Below are 12,610 nucleotides of genomic sequence, written 5' to 3' on the forward strand. Positions count from 1 at the left end.
GATTAATTGTCTCGATCGAAGTTTTGTTTTAAGTGTGCAGGATTAACTACGATAAAAGATAGACAAGTAGCAGGAGTTGCGCCGGAGTCAAGTTCATGATCACGTTGGGAGTTCGAGAGTTCGACGGAAGTTCGGACGGTCGTCGGAGGTTCTACGAGAACAGATCCGAGAAGTCCAGAAGCTTGCCAAGCGAAGCTCGTCGGAACTTGCCAAGTGGATCGTCGCAAAGTCCAGGAGTTTGCCGGAAGTCCGCAGGAGCATCACCGAGGGTTCATCGGATGATCGACGGAAGTTCGCCGGAAACTCGCCGGAAGGAGCGATTGACGCACCGAAGCAAAGCTGCAGAAGTTGTCTTAGATTTAATCGTAGTTAGCACGTTGATTAAGTTGGAAAATGGGAGGTGATCCCATTGGCTTAATCTTGGGGCAATTGGGCCCCTGAAAGACTGAAATTGGGCCGAATAGAATGAACCATTCGGACCCTGATTGCACCAGGAGGTGCAACCGCCTAGGCCAGGAGGTGGCACCACCTGGGCTAGGCTTTCCAGCGAGACTGGGCGGTGCAACCTCCCCAGCCGGGAGGTGGCACCGCCTGAGCTCAGTCTTCGAGCTAGACTGGGCGGTGCAACCTCCCTGACAGAGAGGTGGCACCGCCTGAGCTCAGTCTTCGAGCTAGACTGGGCGGTGCAACCTCCCTGACAGAGAGGTGGCACCGCCTGAGCTCAGTCTTCGAGCTAGACTGGGCGGTGCAACCTCCCTGACAGAGAGGTGGCACCGCCTGAGCTCGGTCTTCGAGCTCTGCCAGGCGGTGCAACCTCTCCAGTCAAGAGGTGCAACCGCCTGATCCCGGAATTCCGGGATTTGATCGTTTTGAGCTCGAAATTTGAATTGGGTTGGGGCCTATAAATACCCCACCCATTCAGCACTGAAAAGATACAAACCTACACCGAAATCTTGATCTTTTCTGTGATTCTAAGAGCTCAAAAGTGTTGTAAAGCCTTTAAGTCTCCTCCTTCTGTTTTCAAGTTTTCAGTTGTAAAGTGAGGAGAGAAAGGTCTGTAAAGGTTGTCTCCTGAGCCTGTCAAAAGGAGAGAAACTGTAAAAGGGCAGTTTGGCCTTCGCCTATTGAAGGAAGGCCCCTAGTTGACGTCGGTGACCTCGTCGGTGGAGGAAGCCAAAAGTGGAGTAGGTCAAGACTGACCGAACCACTCTAAATCTCTGGTTTGCGTTTATTTTTGAGCACGTTATCATTACTGCAAACCTCCTTCATTACTACTGCTCTCTACGCTTTCACGAACAAGTTCTAAGTGCTGTTCTTCCGAATCTGCATTCAGACGTAAATTCGAGTTTTTCGTACTTTACAGTTTACGTTTACGTTTGATTCTGCAGAACTGTCTTCTGCGCTTTTACGAACAAGTTTCTTTGCAGTTTACACCTACATTTTGATTCTATTGATAACTGCAAACTGTCCTCTACAATTTTACGAATGAGTTTCAACATTTAGACGTAAATCGGCTTTCCTCTCACAATCATCAGATCTCAGTTCACGTTTACGTCTTGATTTCAACTGCATACTGCCTTCTGCGAGTATACAAACGAGTTTCAAAGTTTAGACGTAAATCTGCGTCTAGACGTAAAACTGCGTTTAGACGTAAATCTGCGTTTAGACGTAAATCTGCGTTTAGACGTAAAACTGCGTTTAGACGTAAATATGAGTTTAGACGTAAATCTGAGTTTAGACGTAAATCTGCACTTAGACGCAAACTGCGCTTAGACGCAAACTGTGCTTAGACGCAATCTGCGCTTAGACGCAAACTGCACTTAGATACAAACTGAGAATTAGCTTTTGCATCATAACTGTTTTTATTGAACGAACGCAGCTTTTGGTTTTTAATCGCTGTAAGATTTCCGCTGCACTAATTCACCCCCCCCCCCCCCCCCCCCCTCTTAGTGCTCTCGATCCTAACAATTGGTATCAGAGCGGGGTATTTCTCATTTCGGATTTACACCCGAGAGAAATGGCTCTTCAAGAGGGCTTTTCGGTCTTTCATCCACCGTTCTTTAACGGATTGGACTACACTTATTGGAAAACTCGAATGAGAGTTTTCTTGATTTCTCTAAATCTGGATTTATGGAATATCGTTGAAAACAGTTTTCAACTTCCCTCTAAACCGACGAACGAATGGTCGGATTTGGAGAAGAAGTATTTCTCTTTAAACGCAAAGGCTATGAATGCCTTATTTTGCGCTTTGGACAAAAATGAGTTCAATCGGATTTCTACGTGTGAAACAGCTTTTGACATTTGGTGAACACTTGAAATCACGCACGAGGGAACTAGTAGTGTCAAAGACTCGAAAGTTAACTTTTTATTGCATGATTTCGAGCTTTTTCGAATGCAACCAAGCGAGACTATAGGCGACATGTACACCCGTTTCACGGATGTCGTCAATAGTTTAAGAGCTCTTGGAAAATGTTTTTCGGATTTTGAACTCGTAAACAAGATTTTGCGTTCTCTTTCTAAGAAGTGGGATTCAAAAGTAACTGCAATACAAGAAGCTAAAAACCTAAACAACTTACCACTTGAAGAACTAATTGGTTCATTGATGACATATGAAATGGTGCACAATGCACATGATGAACATGTTGAACACAATCACCTTCCAAAGAACAGGAAGGATTTGGAACTCTGGACAAATGAATGCCACTTGAGCGATGACTCAAGTGATGAGGACAATGATGAACAGAACAACCTTCCAAAGAACAGGAAGGATTTGGGACATAGAACATTTGAAGACCACTCGAGCATAAGCTCAAGTGATGGTGAACTTAAACTACAAATGAAACGAAAATTAAAAAGCAAAAAGAATCGAACTACTTGCTTTAAACGCAAGAAGAAGAACAAAAATTGGGATGAATCGAGCTCCTCCGAAGAAGAAAAAGTCAACAAAAGCAAGACGGCAAACTACGCCTTAACAGCCTACAATGATGAGGTAATCGAAATCCCCCTAATTTATTTTGAAATTACTTGATGCTTTCATGATGTATTTTTCTCTTTTAGTTTAGAATTAATTTTCTTAAAAATTACATGTTAAAAAAAAAATTATTATGATCATACTAAGTAATTTCGAAAATGATAATATTGCATATTTTATGATAAACAAATAGAATGATCTTGATTGAAAATATGAAATCATGTGTATTACGTTGATTTCCATTGTTATTTCTCGATTTTGATTAAAGATCATGTTTGATTTGAAGAAATGCATAATGATGAAATTAAATATTTTGATTAACAATTTTATGCATGAGATTTTAAGCCGATGATAAGCATGTGTTATTCTCATGAGTATATTTGAAAAACTATGGCAAAAATGTGCTCGAATGCATGAACATGTTATTTTTCGGACATTCTTGATTCAATGTTCAAAACACTTAATTGCCATAATGATTTTACACTATAACATGTTGGAAATTATATGTTTTGGATACATAAATTTTTATGATCCTGAGCATGTTTTATCTTCATAATTGAACTTGAAAATCTATAGCAAAATCTTATCCGAATGCATGAAAGTACTAATTTCATTTTCGGATTCACTTAACAATTGGTATCCTAACAATCGGATTTTCTCATACACTTATGAAAAATATTTTTTCTAAAATGGATTTGATGAAATGATTCCTGCTTATAAATTCCATCTTGAAATATGAATGATAGTATCTTTGCTTGCAAAGATTTGTTTCACATACATATCTCCTATGATCCATGTGCAGAAAAAGAATTTATAAATCATAATACAATGAGATTTCTTATGCAAAAATAAAGTGCTTTTGTGATTCTTTGCTAAAGAGAATAATCATTAAAATCATGATCTTGATAATTATAACATGAAGCTCTTTATAAATCAAGATCGTTCATTATGCTCCCTACATTTATCAAAAAGGAGTTCTTCAAATGAAATGCAACTTGTCTTTTGATTTCATGATATTTTATGAATTTCGAAATTAATTTTAATGACTTGATTATGAGTTTCAAGTTGACGATTTGATTTGAATAAGTTATGTCTAAATCATAATCATGATCTTGCAAAATTGAAATCACAAATAATATCTTTTGGTATTCATGAATTGATACTCACAATATGAAAGTATTGGTATTCATGACTTGATTTTGATTGAAACATTACATGCTTAAATTAATCATTCTTCTATGTTTCAAAAATTCTTTAAATGCCTTATGTGATGACTGAAAATTAATTTGCTTTATGATGAATCACGAATCATGACTTGATCTATGATATTGAAATATTTCAATCATGATTCTTGGTTATATAATTCCTTTGGCCTATTAAAAGGATTTGTTGAATGGATCATGTCCTTCTTGAACTTTCTTGATATCATGACAAGATTTTGTAATATGGCCTGTATAATAATTAAAAAATTTTGGCCATTGATTTCTCCCTTCTTTTCGACAAAAACAAAGAGGAGAAAGCTTTTGCTAGTTAGAACATGCAAAGAAAAGCAAGTGCAATCTTGCACATGAAGCAAGTGTTGAATTGCCATGATTGAACCTAAGAATCTTGCTATGCTTTTGTGCATATATGTTGTGATGAAAATATAGCTTCATGTTATAAAAACTTGCATATCTTTTAAAATAGCTAGAGCTACTTCTCCTTTTGTTGATGATAAAGGGGGAGAAATATATGAATTGATACTATAAGTGCCATATTTGAATTTTCATCATGTTAAGATATCAAGAACTTGCATCATAATTCTACTTGATGATATCTTGTCATGTGATGAAATGCTACGATTTGTTGCTAAAATGATGCATGCAATACTTATGCTTTCTACGTAATGTATTGCATATGATATGAAACTTGATTAAAATTGCTTTGATTTGAATTCAAGGTTTATCTCAATTATGGAATGATAAAATATTCATGATGAAAAATTGTCTTGACATTCATAACTTGATTATTCATCCTTTGTCATGATTTTGAAATCGTTGTAAAAGGAAAAAGAACTACAAAACTGTATTCTTCCTTTCTTTTTGACAATGACAAAGGGGAAGATAGCTAGCTTGCACAAGTCAAGAAGATGCAAAAACTTGATTGCTAACTTGCTTATTTCAAGAAGCAAAAATTGTCTTCTTGAAAATCACTATCTTGAATATCTCAAGAAGCAAGACTTGCAACCTGCACATTACAATAGGAAGCAATAATCATGAGCCTACACAAGAAAGTTATCTTGCATTTGCTTTCGAAGTTTTTGCTAGCCTGTATATTGCGAAACTCGTATATCGTAAAAATTGCTAGCTTGTAGTCTAAAGAGAAGCGAAAAGTTGCTATCTCAAAAGAAGCATATGTGCTATCTTGCCTATCTCATGAGGCAAAAATGCTAACTTGCACATCTAGCAAAACTTGACAAATTTGCATATCTCAAGAAGCAAGAGTTGCTTTCTTGAACATCTCAAAACTGCTAGCTTGCATGTTCTAAAAGTGCTATCTTGTATGCTGTAAAACTTGCATATCTAAAACTTGATAGCCTGAATATTCTAAGCATGATGTAACATTTGCTAAATTTTTTGGCTTCAAAACTGCATGATGATAAAACTTGATAATATGTTTTTCATGCAATAAGTTGAACTTATATTACAAACACTTGATTGCGATACTTCTCCTTTTTGTTGATGACAAAGGGGGAGAAGTATGTTGATGAAAGTATGTTGATGACATGACATGTGATGCATAAGTTTATGCATATGTTCATGTTGACGTGTTGCAAGTATTCATGATGAATATTGCAATGACTTGAATTCAAGGTTCTATCAATATGGTATATTGATAGGGGGAGTTTGTTTAAACTCTGGGAGTTAAGGTTAACTCCGTTTATGATGATATGTTGCTTGGATTTTTGAATCTAAGAGTTTCTATCAATATGACATATTGATAGGGGGAGTTTGTTTAAACTCCGGGAGTTAAGTTTAACTCCGTCATCAAGTGGTTGTCATCATCAAAAAGGGGGAGATTGTTGAATCTCGTATTTTGATGATGAAACTACTTGATATATGTTTATGATTTAATCTGCGTTTTGAGTGACGCAGGATGCCTCGATCAGGATGAGACAATTAAAGCAGGAAAATCATGTTGTGCCGGAGGAACATGTCAGAAGATTGGACGTCGGGCCGGTGGATCGGTCGACGTATCGACAGAAGGCTTCGGGCCGTGGACTCGGGCATCGGGCCAAGAAGAGCGGGTATTGTGCCAAGGATATCGGAGTTGCGGAGCCAACTGGCCGATTGGGCAATAGGCCGCAGGAAATGACGATGCGCCGAAGAATCGGACGAAGCGTCGAGGGACCAATGACATGCCGGACAACTTGGTTAATCGCTTAGGATTAATTGTCTCGATCGAAGTTTTGTTTTAAGTGTGCAGGATTAACTACGATAAAAGATAGACAAGCAGCAGGAGTTGCGCCGGAGTCAAGTTCATGATCACGTTGGGAGTTCGAGAGTTCGACGGAAGTTCGGACGGTCGTCGGAGGTTCTACGAGAACAGATCCGAGAAGTCCAGAAGCTTGCCAAGCGAAGCTCGTCGGAACTTGCCAAGTGGATCGTCGCAAAGTCCAGGAGTTTGCCGGAAGTCCGCAGGAGCATCACCGAGGGTTCATCGGATGATCGACGGAAGTTCGCCGGAAACTCGCCGGAAGGAGCGATTGACGCACCGAAGCAAAGCTGCAGAAGTTGTCTTAGATTTAATCGTAGTTAGCACGTTGATTAAGTTGGAAAATGGGAGGTGATCCCATTGGCTTAATCTTGGGGCAATTGGGCCCCTGAAAGACTGAAATTGGGCCGAATAGAATGAACCATTCGGACCCTGATTGCACCAGGAGGTGCAACCGCCTAGGCCAGGAGGTGGCACCGCCTGGGCTAGGCTTTCCAGCGAGACTGGGCGGTGCAACCTCCCCAGCCGGGAGGTGGCACCGCCTGAGCTCAGTCTTCGAGCTAGACTGGGCGGTGCAACCTCCCTGACAGAGAGGTGGCACCGCCTGAGCTCAGTCTTCGAGCTAGACTGGGCGGTGCAACCTCCCTGACAGAGAGGTGGCACCGCTTGAGCTCAGTCTTCGAGAGGTGGCACCGCTTGAGCTCAGTCTTCGAGCTAGACTGGGCGGTGCAACCTCCCTGACAGAGAGGTGGCACCGCCTGAGCTCGGTCTTCGAGCTCTGCCAGGCGGTGCAACCTCTCCAGTCAAGAGGTGCAACCGCCTGATCCCGGAATTCCGGGATTTGATCGTTTTGAGCTCGAAATTTGAATTGGGTTGGGGCCTATAAATACCCCACCCATTCAGCACTGAAAAGATACAGACCTACACCGAAATCTTGATCTTTTCTGTGATTCTAAGAGCTCAAAAGTGTTGTAAAGCCTTTAAGTCTCCTCCTTCTGTTCTTCAAGTTTTCAGTTGTAAAGTGAGGAGAGAAAGGTCTGTAAAGGTTGTCTCCTGAGCCTGTCAAAAGGAGAGAAACTGTAAAAGGGCAGTTTGGCCTTCGCCTATTGAAGGAAGGCCCCTAGTTGACGTCGGTGACCTCGTCGGTGGAGGAAGCCAAAAGTGGAGTAGGTCAAGACTGACCGAACCACTCTAAATCTCTGGTTTGCGTTTATTTTTGAGCACGTTATCATTACTGCAAACCTCCTTCATTACTACTGCTCTCTGCGCTTTCACGAACAAGTTCTAAGTGCTGTTCTTCCGAATCTGCATTCAGACGTAAATTTGAGTTTTTCGTACTTTACAGTTTACGTTTACGTTTGATTCTGCAGAACTGTCTTCTGCGCTTTTACGAACAAGTTTCTTTGCAGTTTACACCTACATTTTGATTCTATTGATAACTGCAAACTGTCCTCTACAATTTTACGAACGAGTTTCAACATTTAGACGTAAATCGGCTTTCCTCTCACAATCATCAGATCTCAGTTCACGTTTACGTCTTGATTTCAACTGCATACTGCCTTCTGCGAGTATACAAACGAGTTTCAAAGTTTAGACGTAAATCTGCGTCTAGACGTAAAACTGCGTTTAGACGTAAATCTGCGTTTAGACGTAAATCTGCGTTTAGACGTAAAACTGCGTTTAGACGTAAATCTGAGTTTAGACGTAAATCTGAGTTTAGACGTAAATCTGCACTTAGACGCAAACTGCGCTTAGACGCAAACTGTGCTTAGACGCAATCTGCGCTTAGACGCAAACTGCACTTAGATACAAACTGAGAATTAGCTTTTGCATCATAACTGTTTTTATTGAACGAACGCAGCTTTTGGTTTTTAATCGCTGTAAGATTTCCGCTGCACTAATTCACCCCCCCCCCCCCCCCCCCCCCTCTTAGTGCTCTCGATCCTAACAGATCTCGCAATGCATCCACCAATGCATTCTCTCGAGCGAGATCATGCGACAACTCCTCGCTGCTTGCTCGGTCCATTGAGCTTCGTGGAGTTGTTGTTTGTGAGGTACTCCTCCTCAACATGTGAAGTCTGTCTCACATGATTCTCCCTCTGGAGAGCCGAGACTTATCCCTCCTGGATAACTATCCCGTTGGAGCAACATCTCTGTTCGTTTCGGAGACCACCATCCCCTTGGACTACTCTGATCTACTGAACAAACTATGCATTGTTCTGCCTCTTGCAAACGCACTTGCTAGATTGCGCCTCCACGTCAATACAGCCACCGCTGCACCCCTCAAGGCCTAGCAACATGCTGAACTCGTTGCACACTTCAGCCTCCTCCGGACGTATCCTTCGCATGCCGAAGAGAAAGTTTCAATGCTCCATGGCGCCGAGTCTCAACCGCCTTGGGATGGCCATGAACATTCCATCGTCCGCATGCAAGCCCATGCATAAGTACCGAATTCTTTAAGTTAGCAATTCCCCTCACCTCTTTGAGCTTTGCACAACTCTTTCGGTCGCTAAGCAACTCATTCCACTTTGCATGGTCTCATCCTTTGCCAAGCGCCTCGCTTGCCTTGAGCACCATCAAGTATAGTTGTCAACGTTGAGCCGTAGCTCAAACTCAGCCATCCCAACCTTTGTGCGCTCCGCATTCTTCCAAGCTTGCCTGTTCTCGTGGTGCCTCTTGCGCGAAGGGTTGGTCATTCCTTTGAATGCCAATGTTAGACGCTCGCTCCTCTGAGCGACTCTTTTCCCTACATCTCCATGCCCGTTTTCCCTCAAACGGTCGCGCGTTGTTGACTGCCCTCAACGCAGCCCCGCTAGGTCCCCCACGTTTGCATGTCAAGTGTTTCTATGAGTGCTTGTCCCGCTCTGATACCATCTGTCACGAACTTAGCTGGTTTTGCCTAAGTCGTGCGGCACCCTTGCGTGTCCGTCCGCAAAGGTCAGCCTCCCCGAAGCCTCCTATTGTCCCTTAGGACCAACAAAAGAGAGAACGGGTTAGAAAGAACGCCACAATCGGGATCCACAAGCAAACATATCTGAAAAACACTTCATAGACAATGCAAATTACAAACAGACTTTACAAGCTCTGAACAGTGGCACAACAAAGGGTGAAATGGTCCATTACAGACCGAAAAGCTCTTGCGTGTGTCCACATGACACAACCTTTATTTACAGGCCTAAAGAGGCCACCAACCCAACTAAAATGAGACTATTAAGCCTTCGGCCGCCCCTCTACATGTTGTACAAGGCATGAACATGCCAAAAGACACGGACACACATAAGAATTACATCCAACATCTTGTTTAGAAGTTTGTCCGTGACAGTGCGTTGACGTCAGCTCCTCCAAGATAATGATCCGCGCCTCGGTTTGACTTGATGCGCCTGACCGAGGCAGAACAGGACGACGATCGGGGCACGCCACATCTTGCGTAAGCCAGGTTCTTCACGCAATGCCCACGTTGGTGTCGGACGCTATCGAAAGTACGAGCCTGCCCCCTGCAAGTGGGCACATCAGAAAATAGTAAACTTTCCTATAAAAACCCTCGCGTTCAACTCGAGGGTGGAGGAGGGCAAAAAACCTCCTGTGACTATCAACTGACTTGATCGTCGAAGGGGTTGGGTCGAGCCTCCCGACCCGACCTATGTGCAAGGACAAAGACGGAGCGCCTCCAACCATGTGCCCGGGCGAGGAGTTCCCTTCCAGAGGAAACGACTGTCCCGTCGCAATTGGACCACCGCAGTCGGCCATCTCAACAGTCTCAAGGGTCGCTCAGGAAGATCCCCAATCATTCGGATCCGAACCCAGTCGTGTTAGCCCTGAAACTACGGCTTAAAGTTGTTGACACCAACACCTTTGATGTTGGAGAGTCTTTTACATAATCATATAGAGCACTGATCTCAACGTGATGACACCGACGAATACTTTAGAAAAATCGGATATGAAATTGAGATAAAAATGTGGATGGTGACAACAGCTAGATTCGCATCTTCAGATTTGTTCGGCAGAGGATTCGATGAGTTCAACGTGTCGTTATTGATACCCACGACTCAAGGCAGGACCGACGAAGGCGGCGCGGAGAGAGACGTGCGGTTCGGCCTTTCGTAACACCACTCGTGCCTCAAGTCATGGTCCCGCGGCCTTCCCTGCTCCTCCTCCTACCTGTTTCTTTGGTTGCCTCAAGACCTGCGGTCGGAGACAGCGACGGCTCCTCAGGTGATCCGCCGCCACGCCATCATCGCTGGCCCCGAACGCAACGCCTCTGCACGTGCTACTCGCAGGCCATGAAGTGAACGAGAAGATACTCTGCCTATTAAAAAGGATGTTTTTATGATTCTTTTAATATTTTGATAATATATTATCATAATTTTAAATTATATACATTTTATTTAATTTATATATTTTTATATATTTATTGTTAATTAAATAATTATATAATTATGTGTATGAATTCATTGTTACTTTCAATAGAAATTGAAGTTAGTTGTTTCTTTCACGGGTCACCGGACTTCAGCCGGTGGAAGGGTGACGGTGGCGTGGCGTGCAATGTTAGTTTGGCAAGTCCCATAGTCCCACATCGGGAAAATCAGACTTGTTGTCTCGTCTTGGAACTATAAATAAGGGCCTGAGCTTTGATGTTAGACACACCACGAGAAGTATCACAGATACCACAAGAAGTACAGCAGGCATCATAAGAAAACCTGCTTATGGTTTGAAGTCTTCTTGTTTAGGAAGCTGAAGGTGTTTTATGGCCTAGGAACATTTCCTAAGGCATTTGTAAGTGTCCCTCTTTTATAATAGTAGTTTGCTCCTCTTTCTTCCGTGGATGTAGGTCAAAGTCATTTGACCGAACCACGTATATCTGGTGTTCTGGTGTTTTGTTTGTTCTTGTCGCTTTTATTATTTCCGCTTTATTGTCTTTGTTGTGTTGCCAAAATTATCCTTTGGTAAATATCCTGGGGCTAGCTCTAACAAACTGGTATCAGAGCCTGGTTTTGGGATCTTTTGGCAACGATGACAATAACAAAGATTGTTGTCGAGAAATTCGACAGAAATGTCAACTTCGGCATGTGGCAACTCAAGATGGAGGCCATTCTGGTTCAAGACGGAGTTGATTTGACACTTCAGGGTGCTGAGAACATTCCAGATGGTACGTCAAAGGAAGATCTTGCGGGTATGGATAAGAAGGCCCGATCCAGTATCATTCTAAATCTCTCTGATGAGGTTTTACGGGAGGTAGCTACGGAGACTACGGCTAAGAGCATGTGGGACAAACTTAAAGCCTTGTACATGAAGAGGACAGTGGAGAATCGTCTCTACTTGAAGCAGAGTCTGTATATGCTTCGGATGGTTGAAGGTACATCTATACTCTCGCATCTTGATAAGTTTGATTCTTTGGTTATGGATTTGGAGAATATAGATGCAAAAATTGATGATGAGGATAAGGCTTTGTTGCTCTTGTGTTCTCTTCCCCAATCTTTTAAGCATTTCCGTGATACTTTGATTTATGGAAAAGAAACAGTTTCGTATCAGGAAATTAAATCTGCACTAAAATCTAAGGAGCAAATAGACAGGAATATTACTGGGGAAAGTAGAGGAAATAAAATGGATAAAAGAGAATTTGACAGTAGTAGATCTAAATCTAGATCTAAATCCAGACATAGAAATTTGGAATGCAGATATTGTCATAAAATGGGGCACATTAAATCTGATTGCTTTAAATTGAAAAATAAATTAAAGCAAAAGGAAAAATTTGTTGAGAAAACTATTGAATCCGCTGAAGCTAGTGTAGCATCTGATGAGAATTTTGGAAATATTTTCTTTGCTACTGATGACAGGACAAAGTCTAAAAATGAATGGATTTTAGATTCAGGTTGTTCTTATCACATGTGTCCCAATAGGGATTTGTTTTCCACATATGAATCTTGTAATGGTGGAATTGTTTTGATGGGCAATAATGCCGCATGTGATGTTGTTGGTAGAGGCACAATCCGAATTAAAATGCATGATGGTATTGTGAGGACGCTCACTAATGTTAGACATGTTCCTGATTTAAAAAAGAATCTCATCTCTTTAGGCACCCTAGAGGCCCTTGGGTGTAAATACACAGCTGAAGGTGGAGTTATGAAAGTTTCTAGAAGTGCTCTTATTGTTATGAAAGCTTGTAGG

Source organism: Musa acuminata, chromosome BXJ1-6, assembly GCF_036884655.1.
Source record: "Musa acuminata AAA Group cultivar baxijiao chromosome BXJ1-6, Cavendish_Baxijiao_AAA, whole genome shotgun sequence".
NCBI lineage: Eukaryota > Viridiplantae > Streptophyta > Magnoliopsida > Zingiberales > Musaceae > Musa > Musa acuminata.